Source organism: Ovis canadensis, chromosome 12 (genome assembly GCF_042477335.2).
Source record: "Ovis canadensis isolate MfBH-ARS-UI-01 breed Bighorn chromosome 12, ARS-UI_OviCan_v2, whole genome shotgun sequence".
NCBI classification, from domain to species: Eukaryota; Metazoa; Chordata; class Mammalia; order Artiodactyla; family Bovidae; genus Ovis; species Ovis canadensis.
In genome coordinates, this window is record NC_091256.1 from 84,644,812 (window position 1) to 84,663,328 (window position 18,517).

At 49.9% G+C, this 18,517-nt stretch overlaps 1 protein-coding gene and 1 long non-coding RNA gene across 3 annotated transcripts in view; one reads left to right on the forward strand and one right to left on the reverse strand.

Moving 5' to 3' along the window:
* The window catches only part of CAMK1G (calcium/calmodulin dependent protein kinase IG), a 32,821-nt gene extending 32,598 nt beyond the window's left edge, over nt 1–223 (reverse strand). The window contains exon 1 of the mRNA XM_069544265.1: nt 129–223. The gene's annotated coding sequence lies outside the window, so the exon portion shown is untranslated. The remainder of the gene's footprint in view (nt 1–128) is intronic.
* An 11,703-nt stretch (nt 224–11,926) lies between these two features.
* On the forward strand, nt 11,927–18,000 carry LOC138415921 (uncharacterized). 2 transcript variants are annotated; one of them, XR_011247443.1, is made up of 2 exons: nt 11,927–13,010; nt 17,850–18,000. It is a non-coding gene; the product is annotated as an uncharacterized lncRNA (long non-coding RNA). The 2 variants fall into 2 exon arrangements; XR_011247444.1 differs by lacking the exon at nt 11,927–13,010 and adding an exon at nt 13,951–14,086.
* Nucleotides 18,001–18,517: the final 517 nt, after the last annotated feature.

The following is an 18,517-nucleotide window of genomic DNA, read 5'->3' on the forward strand; positions in this document are numbered from 1 at the left end:
CTGGGGCTGAAATAAACACCCAAGTTGCTTGCAAGAGTGGCTGTTCAAACCCACTCTCTTGGTGCCAGCAGCCTCCGGCTAAGCGAAGAAGGCTCCCCAGACCAAATAAAGAAGCAGGTTCATCTTACCCAGGGATTCTGAGAGAATGGTCCTCGTGGTCCTCCCACTCCAGCTCCTACAGGTCTGGGAGGCTTAGCGGGCTCCAGTGCTTCCACAATACACTGAATTAAAGGGGAGGAATGCAGAGGTTTTCTTTCCCAGGACCGTAACCAAGCAGCCTTAAAGGGGAGGAAAAGGAGCTAGGGCGGCTTGCTCCTTCGTTTCCTCTGCCTTTCCTTCCCTCTGAGCAGATCCAGAAAAAATCCTTTTGCCCAGGGCCCCTTTTATGGTGTGTGTGTGATTGTGTTTGCGTTGACATGTGTGCTGCAGAGAGGGGAGGAATCAAAGGCAAAAACAAAATGACAAAGATTTCCATCGGCCTGAACGCGGCGGTAACAGAAAATCAGAGATTGCCTGCCTCAGTCTCCCTCTTAACCACTCCGTAGCTGGTATATGTTGTTTCCGATACTTTCCTGAGCAGTAAGACATCGATACTAGTTGCAGGTAGAGCCCCCCGGGTCTCACTGAACGGGAGGAGAAGCACTTGGATGTCCCGCAGGGGGACCCAGGGCTGGACGGCTTCACCTAGTATCGGTGATACGTCCCCTGTTTCTAGAAGCAAAGCATTCCGATCCCTAAGTCTGCCATCCTCTTTTCAGTCCTAACCTGTTGGCCCCCAAGGAGACCATTCCCCTCCTTCCGGAAACTCTAGGCTCTTAAATTGTGCCTTTCCAGTTTTTATCCCTTGGGTTTTTTGAATAAGCAACACATTCCTATGGGTCAGCAATTAGGATTCTATTGAAAGCCATACATAAAGGTGTCTCACCGCATCCCCTCCCCACCCGCCCCTTGCCCCCACCCTGCCCTCCACAAGTGGTCGCTTTTGTTTCTCCTGTGTCTCTCCAGCATTTCATGCAGATACAAACAACAGAATATATATATCCCTTGCCCCCTTTCTTATGTAAAAGGCGACATCTATTTTCATCTCCACAACCTTAATTCAGGTCCCCTTGTCCTCTCTTGGGTACTGTGGTAATAACCTAGATTCTAATTGGTCCCTGGGTGAAGTAGTCCATTGGGATAGTTAAAAGAGGCTCTGGAGAAGGCTTCTAGGTTGGATGCCTGGGTTGTCTATTAACTGGTTGTGTGACCTTGGACAAGTGGCTTAACCTCTCTGTGCCTCAGTTTTCTTATCTGGTCAATGGGGTGATCACTGAACTTATTGCATGTACTAGTCGAGTGGAGCAAGGCAGAAGGCTTAGAAAAATGACTGGCACGTGGTAGGTTGTCCGTAAGTGTGGGCTACTGTTATTCTCTCTCCAACTTTAATTTTTGGTAGAATGATCACCTCAAAAATATTCATTCCCTGCAGAATAAAATACAAACACCTCACCCCATCATTGCAGGCATTACAGGATCTGGCATGATATTACCCTGCACCCCACCCCAAGCCCCTTTGTCTACCCAGCCGATGCTCCAGCCGCATCATAGGAGACACTGATTTCTAACACACCGCTGATTTCCAGAGCTCCCGACCTTTGCTTCTGCAGCTCTATCCAGGTAGAACGGCCTTTCTTCATTCTCTGCCTATGGAAATGCTATAGATTTTAAAAGCTCACATCAAATGCCATCTCATCCATGAAACCTTCTATGATTTCCTCACCTCTTGAGAAGTAATCACGCCCTCCTCTGTGCTGGTTCCCAAAACTTTTCGTCTACCGCTCTCTCTCTTACTCTTTTTCTGCCTTGAATTCTAGTCTGTGTTCCCACTGCTGTCTCCCTTCCGGGACTGAGAGTTCTTAGCAGAGTGATTTTGCCTCTCCTCCCACCCTCTTGACCTCCTTTCCCTAACCCGCCTGTGTCCCAGGACACAGGGTAGGCACTCAGCCAGTGTTTAGTGATGAACCAGATAGGTCCCACCAGAAGTGCAAATGCCTTTGAGAGTCAAATAAATAAGATAGGACTTCTCATGGTAGGTATACTAGTCAGTACTCAATAAATGCTAACTCATCAGTACTGGTCACAAGAATAACAGCATATTATTGCTATGGGTCTAGCTTCTGCTTAGTGCTTAGATTCTCTGGGTATAGCATCCCTGATGGGCAGCTCTCCTTTTCCTGCTTGGACACTGGAACCAGGGAGTTTATTGCTGTATGAGATTGTCCGATAAGTTCCATGGGCACCAAAGATGTTAGCAGCTTTGTAGGGAGCTGAATTCTGCCTCTCTGAAGTCTCCCCCAGCATGCATATACATCCCCTCACTCCTTAACTGACTCCTTAACTCCAAGCACTGACTCTGTACTAGGGATCGAAGATGGAAGTCAGACTCAGAATCCACACTCATAGAGCTTCTACCGTCCAAACGGGAGCCAGTCCATTCTGTACTTTGTAACTCAGAGTGTGTTGCTCTGTAGTGCAGAGTACTTTGCATTCTGATACCACTTTGAATCGGGCAAGGACCTGTCTGTGAGCATCCGCTGGCCTCCTCCTGCCAATTCTCTCCCATCAACCTGCACACTGCTGGTGCTGGCGAGCCACAGCGCTGGGGCTGAGTTCTCAGCTGTGCAAACACAAGTAGATTCAGCAGGTGTTAGACTGCGTGGGGCACAGCGTCACCTCTTTATGCCGAGCTCAGAAGGCAGGTACTGACTGGGTCACACACCAGACATCAGAGCTCAGAGCGGGCTCAGAACATCCACTGCTCTGGTGCTAACATAGGTGACTAGGAAATGTTTCCCAAGGAGGTGGAAGAGAGCTTTGGGCCTGATAACACGTGCACACTTATGCACACACATCCATGCTTGCAGTTAGACCCCCTTCAGATTCTTGTAAGGGCCTTATCCCTATGTTTCCCCCAATCAGCAATTCAACAAAATGTTTATTAAGCATAAACTGAAACACAGACAACAGTTGGAGATGAAGCAATAGCAGCTAGGATGCTATTAACTCCCACTGTCACCAGAGATGCAGCCATGGGGAGCCAGCTGTGGGCTCGAGATGTCAGGACAGGTTTCATGGAAAAGTTTCATGGGAGTCAGCCTGGGCCTTAAGGATGAGTAGGACCATCCTACTGTGGTGGGTGGGAAGGGATTCGGAAAACATAGAGCTTGGGACGTACAAGACGCGTGCTGGAGATGACAGTCTGCAGTGCAGCGGGAGATTAGATTGGCCAGGCAGGGTGTTGAAACAGCGGGGGCTTTGGGCTTGCCCACCAAGGCAGCAGAGCGTTGCTGCAGGTTCTGAAGCGAGGGTACTGATGGGAGCCCAGTGGTGATATGCTTGATGCTGGGAGAGATCAGAGCCTGGAAAGCCAGCAGAGAAGCTTTGTGGTCACCAAGACCTGAGGGAATGGGGGCCAGAAGAGGGAGCGGGAGTGGGGAGGAGGAATTGGCCTGAAAGGGGCGCCCTTGTCAGTCAGAGAGTGTCCTCTCACCCCGCAATAGCTGGTGGGCCTGAGCTTATCAAGCTGTTGTTAAGTTCACAGTGACGTTGGCAAAAGGAGAAGTGGTCAGGTGTATCCCCAGGTCCTCACCTCTGCTGCTTCCACGTGGCCACCCTTATCCCTCAAATGAACAAAGTAAGGGGTCTTCCTGTAGTTAGGGTCAGAAGGATAAAAGGGAGGTGCGCTCATGGGGACAGAGGAGTCCTTTGCCTGTCAAAGAGGCAAAGATTCTTCCCTCCCCTTGGTCTGTGCTGTCTTTTATATTTTTTATGCTAAAATGGCTATTTTTAATTTTTGCTTAAAGAGTTAACATGCAGTGCGCCAACTCTGTTACTAACTGCCTCAAAGCACAAAATGAATTTAGTATTGTAGGTAGAGGAATCATACAGCAAATAAAGGAAACAGATAAATTCAAAAAGAGGAAATAACAGTAAAGGTCAAGAAATGAGATAGTGGGGGCCGTTCGCTGCTATTTGTCTTTTACATTTAATTATATCTCAGATTGTGCTTTCTGGAAAACAAAAGACATGATGAGGGGCCAGGGTGGAAAAGGGAAGGGAAAACAATCCTCATCCATTCATTCATGCAGCGAATATTTGCGAGCTCCTTCTCAGTCCTGGGAGATTAAGCTAGGCTCTGAGCATACAGTAATAAACGCAATAGGCCCAGCCTCTCCCCTAATGAATTCTGTGAATTCTGTGTTCCAGCAGTAACGTCAGATATAGACAAGTACAATTGTGATAAGTACTAAGAACAGTTTAGGGCATTAAGAAACTGTTTAGGGGGATCTTACTAGCCCTGAGGAAGGGCATTTCAAACTGGAGTCGGAAGAAAGAAGAATGAGCTAAAAGAAAGGAACAGCATGTGTAAAGGCCCTGGGGTGGGAAGGAGCCATGCCTATTGAAAAAGCAGAGAAGTACATTGTGGCTGGGCCAGTGGAGCAGGAGGGAGAGGAGCCTCAGTTGCTGCTGGTGAAGGCAGAAAAGGAGGAAACTGTGCAAATCTTCAAAGTATCATGGGAAGGAGAATGAGCAGGGTGGGGCCTCCAAGGAGCAAATCCCACTGACATCATAACACATTCCCACTGAAGTTGGTTAATAGAGACCAGAAAGAGCTCAAGCAGTGGGAATGAGGGGTGGGGGCATGTAAGGAGGGAATGGAAATGACAGGACAGGCTGGCACACAGGTGTGAATCAGTGTGATACCTGCTACTTTAGTATTTATGTTTTTAAAAATAAGACGCCAGATTTCTAGTGCTTCCAGGAACAGGCATGGACTGCATTGCTCCTGCGGCCTTTGGTGTGCTCACTTTTCAATTGGAAAGTGAAAGTGAAGTCACTCAGTAGTGTCCAATTCTTTGTGACCTCATGGACTGTAGCCTACCAGGCTCCTCCCTCCATGGGATTCTCCAGGCAAGAGTACTGGAGTGGGTTGCCATTTCCTTCTCCAGGGGATCTTCCTGACCCAGGGATCTAACCCAGGTCTCCTGCATTCCAGGCAGACGCTTTACCCTCTGAGCCACCAGGTGGGCTTATAAAAAGTCTTCTCATCTAAACACCTTTCTTTGGGTCCACAGGCAAAAGGGACCACCCTCTCTGTTCTCCCAAAGCCCATCTCTACATGGGCATCCAGCTTGCTCCATCTGATACATGTCAAGTTTGGCCCATAAGTGACAAGTTCTCTAAGGGTACGAGCCTTGCCTCAGTGACCTCTATAACGACCCTGTTGCCTGGCAGAGAGCCGGTTCCACAAATGTCTTCAAAATCAAAGCACTGAGTAAAACCTAAAAGGAGAGTTTTCTGGTGCGTCCTGAGTTTGACACCATTGATGATGGGCAGAGCAGGAGTTCAGCCCATTAGTAACAGGCTACCATGAGCTGCCTCACGCACACGCAGAATCCAAAAGAAGATACCAAACAGTTCTTTTCTTCTGGTTTTGTTGCATCTTGCAATTTCTTTAGTGTCCGCAGAATTGGGTGTTGGGTGGCCTATTCAGTCAGCGTCTCTGGCTACTTCCCCATGCCCCCTCCACCCAGGGAGGAAGGTATCAGTCCATGACACCTGGGCTTCCTCTTTCTGCTTTCCTCTTCCCCACGATTCCTCCATCCTATATACCCTCCCCTCACATCTTTCTGTCCTTTTCTGCTTTCTGTCCTTCTCAGGTTCAGCAAGTCTTCAGTTAAATCTTGCTCTAGCCTGGGTGTGGCTGGGGTGGCTTTGGATCCTGTGGGTGGAATGCCTACAAGGTGAGCAGATTTTCACCTAATCCCCTCCTCACATGCTAGCCGTGTATCTATGGCTGAAAGAATCTGTCAGCTTTATTGCCTTGAGTCATATTCCCAAACGAGCCCAGTCTTGGCATATGCCCTGTTCCAGGAAGAAATGGGGGACAGGACAAAGCCTTTTTCCCCAGACTTTGGATTTTCGGCTGATGACCTAGTCAGTTTCTATGTGGGAACTTGCTTTTGGTCTCCAGCAGAGATTGCAGGACACTTTGTCCTCCGTGTCCATCATTATCTGCAGTTTTTCCATATCCATAGCTGGTGGAATCAATCATGACTCTCCAAGGTCACCAGTGTGACCTTGAAAGACAGTAGGGGGAGGGGTTAACGGTAGTGGGTAGGCAGTCATGCGTATCATTTGCCTGATTCAAAGTTTTGTTAAGGCTGCTTAACAAAGCACCCTAGTGTGCAATTTGATTTTAATCTCCTTTTTCTGTTTCTTCTTAACCCTGCAGGGGATGGACAAATAGACTGGCGTATAAAAATTATGATGGTGAAAATTTCACTGAAGAATTCAGCCCACATCACCACATTTACAGAGATGCCCCAGACTGGGGATTAGGTGACCAAACATTGGTCCCCAAATCATTTTTTCTTCTTTTTTTTCTATCTAAGCAAGCTGGGATTAGTCGAAATCTCAAGGATCTTCCTGTTCTGCTCTGTGAAATTGGGTTAACAGTGTCAGTCTACCCCATGAGTCTGTCAGGGTCAAATGACATGAAACGATGTGTGTGGAATATGAAAAGTAATGCTGTGTCTATTTCCGGTTGAAATAATGTGTCTGACGCCAGGTCCCCTGCCTTGGGCAGAGTTACAGTACAGCAGGGCGGCTCTCGGCTTCTCTGGAGGGAGGAGGGGTAGCTGGGCTCCCTCTGTGCCAGTGCGAGCTGCCACTGCCCTCTAGTGACAGCCTTCTGACCAAACGTGCTGTCTGCCCTCTGGCTGACAGGGAGAGCAGACCTCTTCCTGTAGGACTGTTTCTGACCCATCCTTCGTCAATAAATCCTCACCTCAAATTCTCCACGTGTGTGCTCTGGGTGGGTGAGCGCTGCTCTTTTCCATGCTATTCTACGAATTGACAAATATGTGTCAGGAGTCTGCTATGGGGGTGGGCAGTGTCCGGGGTCTGCTATGGGGGTGGGCTGTGTCCGGGGTCTGCTATGGGGGTGGGCTGTGTCCGGGGTCTGCTATGGGGGTGGGCTGTGTCCGGGATCTCTTATGGGGGTGGGCTGTGTCCGGGGTCTACCATGCGGGATGGGCAGTGTCAGGGGTCTCCTATGGGGGTGGGCTGTGTCAGGGGTCTCCTATGGGGGTGGGCTGTGTCTGGGATCTCCTATGGGGGTGGGCTGGTCAGGGGTCTACTATGGGGGTGGGCTGTGTCCGGGGTCTGCTATGGGGGTGGGCAGTGTCAGGGGTCTGCTATGGGGGTGGGCTGTGTCCAGGATCTCTTATGGGGGTGAGCTGTGTCAAGGGTCTACTATAGGGGGTGGGCTGTGCCAGGCATGGAGATGACTCCCCGCCTCGCCCATGTTCTGTCTCTTTCAGGAGTGGGCGATCTCACACCAGTTATCCGCAGGAGGTCAACCTGCTGGAAAATTTCCCGGGGTGATAACTGAGCCTCCCGCCATGTCCCTTGGCCCCCCGTCATGGAAGGGACCCTACAGGACCAAAGAGATGACCTGCTGACTGTCTCCATCCCCCAGGTGCCCAGCACAGAGGCGTTCTGGAAGGACCCACCTACTGAAGAATCTGTCTGCTGAATGAATAAGTTGACCTTCAGGAGTGCCTTCCTGGATACACCCGGAAATTCTCTAACATGTGTACATCTCCTTGAGAGTCACAGTGAGGAAGTTAGGCGTCAGATGGGAGAGAAGACTTGGAACTGCCTTTTAAGTGTCTGACTACAAGTTCCTAGGCAGTTTGTTAACCTTTCTGTTTCTCTTATGCAAAATGCACCCAAGGGAACCACCTTTCTCGGCTAGAGGGGCCTAAGAATTAAATGAGACAATGTACCTGAACTCCCTGGAAAAGGATCTGCGCTCAGGAAGTGGACCCTTTGAGGGTGTGAGTGAGAGAGACAGGGCAGGGACCTGCACAGAGAGGAGGGCGGCTTAGAGGCTGGGCGGATGGGGAAGGGGCCGTGTCCTCATAGATGGTAGGCGTGACTGCACGAGTGTGCTTTGTAGATGGTAGGCGTGACCGCACGGCTGGGTGTGCACGCCTGCAAGCCGAGCTCTGGGCAGAGGATTTCCACATCCAGGGAGGTCTCAGCTTAAGATCCTAAGATGTGCCCATGACAGGTCTTCTACCCTCCTGGGATAACTGTCTCGTCCAGGAAGAGCAGCAGTGCTGAGCGCCAGACCCCTCCAGTACTTGGGCAAGCCTGGTGTGCGCCCTGGGTACGACTTAGTTATAAGCAGGAGAAGGGCTCTGAGACACCAGACCTTTCCTTAGTGATGGGCCAGGGACAGTGACACCAGGACTCTCATAATGCTAGGACCTGAGAGCTGGACAGCGTTCTGGGGACACACCCACCCCCAGTGCCCACCGCAAAAGTCGCCACAGAAATCTCACCTTCCAGTGGCCCTCTGTCCACCCCGGCCAAGGGTAGCTGAGCCCCTTCACCCTCCCTGCATCCAAAGTTTCGGGCGGGGTGGGGTGCTCCCAAGGCTGCTGGCAGCATCACCCTCCAAATGTTCTCATCTCCCATTGTTCCTGAGATAGAACACTTAAATAATAGAGCCGATGATAAGTAGAAATCAGCAGAAATCGTTTAGTCCTAAGGAAGAAAACCATTGGTTGATTCAGACGCCGGATCTCTTGTTTGACTGTTCACAGTGCTACGGTCCAAATCTGACCTTGGGAGATGCGCTGAGAGCATCTTGTGGAGGGAGAGAATGCAGGCAGGAGGCCTCCAGGGCCAGGTCTGTGGGCTGAGAACAATGGCCGGCCTCATCTCTGTCTCTGGGCCCCGCCCTGGGAACAGACACAGTGCACTCCACGTCCAAGGCTAGTTTCTGTACCTCGGGTTGGAGGCGAGTCTGCAGCATGGGGTGGGGGTGGGGGGAGCAGGCTGGAACAGAGGCTTCGTGTTATGTGATGTTTTGATCTCAGCTTTCAACACTGCTACCTCCCCTACAGGTGGGAGGAAGCAGGAAATGGTCTGCCTGGGCTTTCCAAAACTCTGGGGAAAGCAGCCAAACTGGAAGCTTACCGACGGAACAAGAGCTTGCCTTCTGGTGCTAGCAAGGCCAGCGTACTCGGTAGCACTGGAAAATGAGGTAGCACTGGAAAATGACCGACTGATCTCGGGCTGCAGAGGTCCTCAATGAGCCTAAAGGGTCACGCTGGGGGCCCGGATCTGCAAGATGAGAAGAGGGGTGGGGAGGAGGCATTTCTTCTGTTCCTCTGCTGGACAAGGGCACGCAGATCCCAGGGGCAGGAGGAAAGGGTAGCACCAAAGGCAGTCCTTATTCCTTTTCCAATCCTAGGAAGCTTTGGGAGGAACAACCCCAGGAAGGAAAAATCCCAGGAAGCTTTTTGAAACAAGGCAACGTCAGTCACTTTGGACATTTCTCTGTAAGGTAAGGTTGACCTCATGGCAGCCTGTGACCAGCTGAGAATGGGAGGATTAGGGACCAAGGCAGAGCTCAGTATCCAGAGAGGGGGCTGATGGGTAACAGCTGGTGCATCCTGCAAGAGGCCATGTGTGCAGGGCGCAGCAGTGGGGGTCCAGGAGCAGGCAGTTTTCTGAGATTATCCTGCCATGTGCCTTCGTGTGGGCCGCCTCCTTTGCCTGAGTGTCCTCTCCTTTCCTGATGGGAAGATTACTGACTGTGCTTTAAAAACAGCTCACATCTTACCCCCTCCATGAAATCCGTCGTGACAAAGTGATTCATTCTCTCCACAGTGTTGGCAATCTCTTATTCATTTCTGCTATCATTTTCAAAATGCTAAATTATTAGATGAACGTTATTTCATGAAATATTGAGCCCTTAGAGTAGATACTTGGTCTTTAAGTGCTTCTCATATAGAGCTAGTAATTTATTAATTCATTCAGCAGACATAAATAAGGATTTAGGGAGGTCAGCTGGCTGGCAGCATGGGGGTAAGATTTGATGGGGGTGCTATCAGGGCAAAACCCGGAAACCCAAGATGAAGGTGGAAACAAATGCAAAGAAGTGTCCTTGTCCCCCAGGAACTGGACACTGGGTAGAGTTCTGATGCAGGGATTCCAGCACTGGAATCCAGGTTGGAAATGAGGTCCAGGAAGGAGAATTCACTGCAGCAATGAAACAGGGACTCCGTCACCGAGTTGAATGCTTGCCCTGAGAAAGGCTGGATGCTGACTGAGTTTCAGGAACAATGAGCAAAAGGATCTTCTAGGCTCCTTAGTGGAAGGCAGTCCTGATGTCCAAGCTGGGGTGGGTCTGACTGAGTCTGCCGCTGGGGGCTCAGGGTTGAACGGATCTCAGTTGCAGTTGGAGGACTGATGCCTCAACAAACCAGAGTCTGGACCATGGCTTTGTCCTCTCTTCTCCACGGAGGGAACCCAGGTATCCATTGCCAGCCCTCCAGCCTAGAGCAGCGGAACGCTGGCCCACCTGACGGGATCCCTGGAGAACTGACCGCTGCTCCCTTGGATATTAGACATGCCACGTGCAGCCTATGGAAGCGACGCCTGCAGAGACACACGTACTGCCTGCCTGTGTTTTCCGCAGAGCCTACTTCTAGTTTTACAATTCGGTAACAGTTCTGTGGCTTTTGTCTTTCCATGGGGAGCATCACACACTTTCTCGATCCAGGAAAAATCTCCTAGGAGAGACCTTGCTCCTAACCCATGGATTAGAGAAGGGAGGATTAGAGTCAGGTGTGCTAAACGTGTCTGTGGGTGGTGGTTAATCATCACCAAAGCAACCAGAAAGTGAAGTGGACAAGTCATCTAAGTTTTAGTCTTGAAGACATTTCAGGTCCTAGCAGCCCTTTGCAAATTCTCGTCTCACAGAAGAGGTTTTCATTCGGGATGACTTCAGATAAATCTGAGCCTCAGTTTCTTCAACTCTACAATGGAGGAATAATCTTGTAATTTTTGTAAGTAATCTTATAAGTGGGCTTCTCTGGTGGCTCAGTGGGGAAATAATCCACCTGACGATGCAGAAGACACAGGAGATGCAGGTTCGATCCCTGGGTCAGGGAGATGCCCTGGAGGAGGGCATGGTACCCACTTCACTATTCCTGCCTGGAGAATCCCAAGGACAGAGGAGCCTGGTGGGCCACAGTCCACAGGGTTGCAAAGAGTTGCACGTGACTGAAGCAATTGAGCATCCAGTCTTGTAAGTAAGCACTTGTCAGTAAGTAATCCTGCCTGAGTTCAGGTTCTTATGAGAATAGAGGATACAGCTCCTGTGGGGTCTTCACAGCCCCCTTTGTCTTTTCTGGGTACACCCCTTTTCTGCTGGGAAATTCTCATTTTCTTGTCATATAGGTCTGATGGGAGCCATCGTGAATATGTAGAACCTACCCTTGGCCACAGTTGATGGATCAGTGGTGAGTACAAGTCAATTATGTTTAGTTTTGTTCCTAATGAGCTTCAAATTTATTTTTTAAAAAAACGTTTTCTTTTGGATTTTCTGGGCTTTGTGGATTTTGTAATTGTAGATAATGGGTGGTAGAATTATAGGTAGTTGAGTCTACACATATTTAGATCACACACGTCTATTTTCTCTATTAGAATGTAAATTCCTTAGGGAAGACATGAACACCACCCCCAGGGGTCCCACACCCTCAAGTTCATCATGTCTAACGTGAAGTTAGGAGTAGGAAGCGTCAGGGGTGATAGGGAGCCAGAAAACTAAACGTGACATTGTCTTTCCACCTCTGGAAAGACAGAGGTCCCTCTGCCTGCATCCTGTGTTACCCTCTTGGTCATGCACCGGGTCCCCTGAGTCATCTGGGGTCCCTCAACCTCCCTCACCCTTCCCTATCCAATAAGTCTCCTAGTCTTGCTGATTTCACTTCCTATGAATTTGCCCTTTCTTCTCCATTCCTTAATGACTTGACTCCATCACCTCTTGCTTGGATCATAATAAGAGCTCTGAACTGGTCTTACTTCCTCTGGTTTTGTCTCTCTCCCATCCCCATTCTTTGCTAGCCCTGCTAGAGTGCTTGATCTGAACATATCACTCATTTAAGATCTGCCCTTAGCTCCCCGCTGTTTGCGGGACCAAATCCAAGCTCTATGGCACAGCACAGATGTGGCTCAACTCCCTGCATGTGCCTTGATGTTTCATGCTTCATGGACGTTTTCGTGCAGGACCTCTCTTTTTGCTTAGGATACCCGTGCTGTGTTCTTCACCTTTAAAAGTCATCTCAGGCTTCCACTCCTTGAAGAGCCTTCTTTGGACTAGGTAAAAAAAGTCTGTGACACTTTATCACTCTATTTATGTACCTTTATCACTCAGCACATGATTTTGTGTTGAAAATATTTTCCTAATGACTGTCTCCTCAGCTGGACTGCAAATCCTTTGAGAACAGGGACTGTGCTACACTCATCTTTGTAGCCTTAGTTCTTACTTAGTGCACGAGTAGATTCTTAAGACGTGCTGAGGAAGATGTGAGTGTGAGAAAGATGCTTCTGGGCTCATCAGGGAACCTCACGAGGTTACCTGCCAGTGATCTTCTTGCATGGAGGTTGAGTAGATTCTGAGAAAGCACCTTGGTGTATGTCTGCTGATGGGGTCCAGATATAAGAGGCCACGTCTTAGGAAACCAGGACTGTTCTATAGAAGCCTACATGCAGAGGAGCCACGGAATGCTCTGGGAGAAGCCACTCTGAGGCACGATCAGCTTGCTCCTGGGAAAGACACTGCTGGTTAGATGGGAAGAGCGTAGTCTGGTGGCGGTCACTGGGAATCACCTTTGGCTTGGTGCTAAAATGTGCTCTCCAGAAGAAAAAGCGCTTCTTACTGAACCCAGAAAGTGTCGTTTCAGCAAACTCTGTAAGCCGTTACGGCACAAACAGCCTCTTAACAGTGTTCCATGAAGGGGAAAGAGCCATTTCCGACGGACTCCTCTTCATTCTCAAACTGGCTGTGCACAACAGGATAGGTGCTGAGAAGGTCAGGACCCTGGAGACGGTGTGATGGATCAGTGATGGTCACCAGGGAGGAGCTGCGTGGCTCAAAGCAGGTGAGATCAGAGGGGCAGGTGCCGAGTCCCCAGGCATCTCAGAGCAGCAGCAGCAGAGAGACTTGCTCAAGGGCAGACATGAAACAGCCCCTGAGGATTTGCAATAATACTTGGGGCAACTTTGCAGAAGGCTTTCCTTTTGATGTGAACTGGAGGGGTGGAGTCAAAAAGGAGGGGACATTTGGGTTATTACTCAGGGAGATTTCCGCTCTATACTGATAGGCCAGCAAGCTGGAGAAATTAAATCTAGAATCTAATCAATGAGTTGTTTCTTTTTCTCTTTATCCCTTGGACATGGGCACCCCATCTGGCCTGGCAGATGAGTCTGTGGTTGTGGGAGGGTATACCTTCCTGTTATGGGTTGAACTGTATTTATCTCAAATTCATATATGGATTTTGAGATTTCCTAACATACACCACCAACCACTGCACCCCCCCCCCCCCCCCACACCAATGCCAGTAACTCAGAGTGTGACTTTACTTGGAAATAGAGTCCCTGCAGATGTAATTAGTCAACATGAAGTCATCGGGGTGGGTGCTAATCCAACATGACTGGTGCCCTTATAGAAGGGGACATTTGATCACAGATAGGCACGCAGAATGTACACCATGTGAAGATGAGGGCGGAGATCGGGAGGAGGCCTGGATAAGCCAAGAAACACTAGAGACTGCTGGCAAACCAGCAGAATCTAGGACAGAGGCAAGGAAAAGACCTTCCTTCACGACTCCCTGAAGGAATCAACCCTACCGACTCCATGCAGAAGGCTTTCAGTTTGATGTGAATTGGAGGGGTGGAGTGGAAGTGGTAGGGACATTTGCGTTAGTACTCGTTGAGGTTTTGAACACATAGCCTTAGGAAATGTGAGACAGTACACTTCTGTTGTTTAAGCCCCTCATATGTGGTCCTTTGTTACAGCAGTCCTAGAAAATTAATGTGATTCCCTGGTAACTCAGCTGGTAAAGAATCCTCCTGCAATGCAGAAGACCCTGGTTTGATTCCTGGGTCTGGAAGACTCCCTGGTGAAGGGATAAGCTATCCACTCCAGTATTCATGGACTTCTCTGGTGGCTCAGATGGTAAAGAATCTGCCTGCAATATGGGAGACCTGGGTTCGATCCCTGGCTTGGGAAGATCCTCTGGAGAAGGGAACGGCTACCCACTCCAGTGTTCTGCCCTGGAGAATCCCCGTGGACAGAGGAGCCTAGTGGTCTTCAGCCCATGGGGTCACAGAGTCGGACAGGACTGAGCGACTAGGCACAGCACAGCAAACTACTACACCTTCACAGGGACGGATGGGACTGAACTGGGGGTAGGAAGCTCGAGCAGCTGGGTAGGGAAGCAAGGCTGTGCCGGATCCGCCCGCCTACCACCCTCTCTGCCCACCCCCAACACGGGCAGGAATGCGAGTTGGGGAAGGTCCCAGGTCTGCCTCTGTTGTTTGTTCTCTCAAAATGTGAAATCCTCAATCCTTATTTTTTCATTCTCAGTCTGGAGTCAGAGCCCCCGGGGTGCCCTCCAGGAGCTGTGTAGGCAACATGCTTTACGTGTCAGAATTAGCTGACAAGTGAGTGGTTATCGCTTGTTTTTCACCACACCATTCCCACTGCTGGCCCATCTGACTCTTGCAAGAAAGGGAAGACGTGATCTCATGCCTTTGCCCACCTGGAGCTTAAGTCAGAGACAATCGCTTTAGTCACTGCTTGACAGCACTGTGCCCGGGAGTGCCAAGCGCACCCCTGGGCAGGCTGAGAGCCTCCTAACGCAGGCCTTCAAGGCGGGGTGGCTCATTTGAGCACTTAGTCGATTCTCAGTCGTCTGTCTTCGGTCAGACCCCAGGTTGTAGACAAAGGCTTCAACTGTTAGCAGAAATGATGGCTGTTCAGTGAATGTGAGTGTGTGTGTGTATCTGTGTGTGAGTGTGTGTGTGAGAGAGAGGGAAATGGATGGAATAATTGGCCTTGGATCTTTGATAGCTGTCTAAACAAAATACCCAGTATTTTTAGATCGCCTTGAAAACTGTAGTGTTTCAAAAATCATTGCCAGGGAGATTTTGAAGTTTTATTAAGAAAAACAGGAAATGAGAGAATTGTAAACCCCAGGGAAGAAATCTGACATTTTGAGGCCAAAGACTGACTCCCTTTGATGCACTAACAAGGATCATTGAATATCCTGTGGTTGGGTATAACAAATCCCTCTTGATGATGTAACCCTAGAAATACCAGGAGTGACTGCTACTGCTAAGTCACTTCAGTCGTGTCCGACTCTGTGTGACCCTATGGAAGGCAGCCCACCAGGCTCCCCCGTCCCTGGGATTCTCCAGGCAAGAACACTGGAGTGGGTTGCCATTTCCTTCTCCAGTGCATGAGAGTGAAAAGTGAAAGTGAAGTTGCTCAGTCGTGTCCGACTTGTAGCAACCCCATGGACTGCAGCCTACCAGGCTCCTCCGTCCATGGGATTTCCCAGGCAAGTGTACTGGAGTGGGGTGACTGCTGCTGCTGCTGCTAAGTCGCTTCAGTCGTGTCCGACTCTGTGCGACACCACAGACAGCAGCCCACCAGGCTCCTCTGTCCCTGGGATTCTCTAGGCAAGAACCCTGGAGCGGGGTGCCATTTCCTTCTCCAATGAATGAAAGTGAAAAGTGAAAATGAAGTCCCTCTGTCATGTCTGACTCTTCGCAATCCCATGAACTGTAGTCCACCAGGCTCCTCCGACCATGGGATTTCCCAGGCAAGAGTACTGGAGTTGGGTAAAGGGTAAACCGAAGCGCAGAATTTGAAGTTCTCGAAGGCCCTAGACTAGCGCCCTCTGCTGGCCATTCTTCTGCAGCCGAGTCCTATTTCACTGTGAGGGAAAAACCAAACTCTTTGGATATCTGTCTCCCAGATGTACTTTTTTCTAGCTCCTCCGTTCCCGATTTCTTGTGAAATTGGGACTTAAGTTTACATAGGGTTAAAGGTTTATTTATTACTATTTTTGGCTGCGCTGGGTTTTTGTTGCGGAGAGCAGGCTTTCTCTAGTTGCTGTGAGTGAGGCGGGCGACTCTTTGTTGCAATGCATGGGTTTCTCACAGTGGCGGCTTCTCTTGCGAAGCATGGGCTCCATGCGTCCGGGCTTCAATAGCTGTTGCCTGTGGGCTCAGTAGCTGAGGTTCACAGGCTCTAGAGTGCGGGCGCAGTAGTCGTGGTCCACGGCTTAGTTGCTCCGAGGCATGTGGGATCTTCCTGTAGCAGGAATTGAACCCGTGTCCCCTGCCTTGACAGGTGGATTCTTAACCAGCAGACCACCAGGGAAGCCTGAATGTGGGTCTTTGGTAAGGCACAATAGACGAACGGTTTTCATTGGCATCACCCATGACGTTTTGAGAGCCTATCACTATCAGAGGGAGAAAGGCTCATTTTTCATGTAGGTATTCTCACCTGAAGAGTTGTTTTAGTCACCACTCACTGGGATTGCCCTTCAACAAGGCTAAGACTCAAAGCCTGCTCCTACGATGCTTTCAGGTAGGAGCCAAGCTCAAAGGTCATGAGAGGAGGTGCTGAGACTTTGGTGTGTGTGTGGGGCTCACATCACAGCTGGCCATGTTCCTTCGGGTGGAACAGGGCCAAGGGGAGGGGTTGGGGGTAAAGAGGGACAGAGTGAGAGTAAGGACATCCCTGGGTCCCCATTTTAGGAGGACCTGTATGATGCGGGAGGCAATTCTATGAGACAAGTCAAGAGATGTCTTGTCTCATCCTTTTGATCACTGAAAAACTGCTAGGAAGACTGTTGTTTGAGGGGAACTTCCTTGGCCTTTTGGACATTGTGGGGCATCAGCGAGGGCCTTAAACACCCTCTGTTGGAACTGGATCCCATATTAATATATCCGGCTTGAGCCAACTCCATATATCAGTAGCGTTACTGGTGTGGCGTTGCTCTCTGTAGAACTGCTTATATTTAGAATAGTCTGAACTATCAGCTTATCCAGAAACTAGGCCTTCCCACTAGAGTCTCCTCCATTCTCTCTTCAAAAATAAGATTAACTGCAGAGCGAAGGCGCGGAAGAGCGGCCTCTAGTGTCGGACTGGCTGGGTGACAATCCCAGCCGCGTGTCTCCCTGTGTGACCTGGGGAAACTGCATCACCACAGGCTGTTTCAACTTCCTCATTCGTAATGGAAGTGTAGCGGGTACTTACCATTAGTGCTGTTGTGAGAGACAAGTGAGTCAATACACAGAAAGCACTTAGTTCCTGGCACATAGTAAGCACTCAGTGGCTATTGTCTAGTGTCATCACCACCAGCACCACCATCATCACCATCACCACCACCATCACCACCACCATCACTACCATCATCACCACCATCATCATCACCACCATCACTATATCATCACCATCATCATCATCACCACCATCACCCCCCCACCACCATCATCTTCCCATCATCACCATCATAACCACCACCATCATCATCATCACCATCATCACCACCATCTCCACCATCTCCACCACCATCATCACCAGCATCTTCACCATCATCGTCGCCATCACTGCTCTATGACCAGCATGTGAGAAGCTGAAAGTGTGTCCTGATAACCACCGTTTCACGTTGACGAGGTTGCACACATTCCTGTGAGTGAGCACGTGTGCTGGACGGGCAGGGTTGCAGCGCAGGTGACCCCCAGTATCCAGCCCAGCTCCCTCTCCCTCTAGGGACGTGGCAGGCTTCTACCTGGAACATGGCAGGGCTTTGTGAGTAATGTGGCTGGTGAAATGTGAATGCGCATAATTAGTGTCCTCACTTCTGGGCTGAGACAGTTAAAAGCCCAAATGTGATTCTTCACTTTCTTTTCCTTTGTCACAGCAGCTTAGAAGGTGAGATGTTCCAGAAATTGCAGCTATAAGATGATGAGCCATCTGTTGACCCGAGTCCTCCAGCGACTGTGTGTAACGGAGATGCCCTGACTCGTATTCCATATGCAGCATGAACAAGAAATAAACTTTCATGGTGTGAAGCTACTGAGGCTCATGAGTCATCACTGCAGCACAGCCTAGCCTGGGAGTTCTCAGTCTGGTCTGCTCACCTGGGATCCTGTTAGAAATGCAAATTTTCAGGCTCCACTGCACACATACTGAATCAGAGGCCGAGGGGGAGGCTGGGTTTTAACAGCTGCTCCAGGTGAATCTGACGTAGGTCAAGTTTGAGAACCACTGCTCTAACTGATCCTGAATAACACAAGTGGCAAAGGCCAGGGGAAAAGGAGGCCTGCTCTCTCAGCTCCCAGTTACACAGGCACTTTGACCCTCTAGGTGGCTGCTGTTTGGGATGATCCCTTCTGCTTCACCCTTTCCCACTGGTAGAGATATTTAACCATTGGCTATCTCAGAGATGGTTGGATGGCATCACCAAGTCGATGGACATGAACTTGGGCAAACTCCGGGAGACAGCAAAGGACAGGGAGGCCTGGCGTGCTGCGGTCCATGGGCTTGTGAAGAGTCAGACACGGCTTACTGACTGGACAACATCTCAGG